This window comes from Arachis ipaensis, chromosome B10, assembly GCF_000816755.2.
Source record: "Arachis ipaensis cultivar K30076 chromosome B10, Araip1.1, whole genome shotgun sequence".
NCBI classification, from domain to species: Eukaryota; Viridiplantae; Streptophyta; class Magnoliopsida; order Fabales; family Fabaceae; genus Arachis; species Arachis ipaensis.
In genome coordinates, this window is record NC_029794.2 from 26,966,553 (window position 1) to 26,967,317 (window position 765).

The window sequence follows — 765 nt, forward strand, 5'->3', positions numbered from 1 at the left end:
GAATTTGAATAAATAAATGACATTGAAAAAAATAAACTAATTAAATTAGTTCATGTATTTCGTTATCATAGTTGTTATTTACTAAAATAATTTAATATTTACTCTAATCAAATCAAATAATTAATATAATTAACTAAATTAATTAATTTATATAATTAATTGTAAGATTTGAATGTCTAATTAAATTAATTAATTGATATCATTAATTAGTTATAATTAATTTGCTTTATAGAATTAAAAAGAAAATAAATAAAAAAATACTCTCAAAAACATACCACGTCCATTCCATCATTAAATATAAAATCTTAATTTTTATATAATATAATAGATAATTACTCTTATGACTTTTCTCCTCCTTTCTAGCTAAAAAAATTAATATATTACCCCATTAATAACTGAGTCAATTAAGTATAATAGACAGGATGATAAATTAATAGTAATTTTCAATTGGCTAGAAATGTTGGGCATATGGGAACCCTGCTGCGGTTTTATTAATTTCTTGGATCACATTATGGAAATAGTGTAAATTGACTTAATTATAGGAAGACTTACAAGTTTTCCACTGAACTACTTGCATGGAACATTAATGTTCCATCCACTTGTTCGCTAAACTAATTTATTAGTAATAAAAAAAAAACTACGTGAAAAGATCATGTTAAGCTTGATCAATAAACTTTTGGCCACCTGTGCAGAGAGGGTCGTTAGCCAAGCCAAGTGCTAAGAGAGTGATGAATGTGATGAGGGTTTTGGGGACGAAGGATAGAT

At 25.2% G+C, this 765-nt stretch overlaps 1 protein-coding gene across 1 annotated transcript in view; it reads right to left on the reverse strand.

The window, feature by feature from the left end:
• Positions 1–765, reverse strand: part of LOC107620336 — an 11,878-nt gene that overhangs the window by 3,965 nt on the left and 7,148 nt on the right. The gene's annotated exons all lie outside the window — the stretch shown is intronic.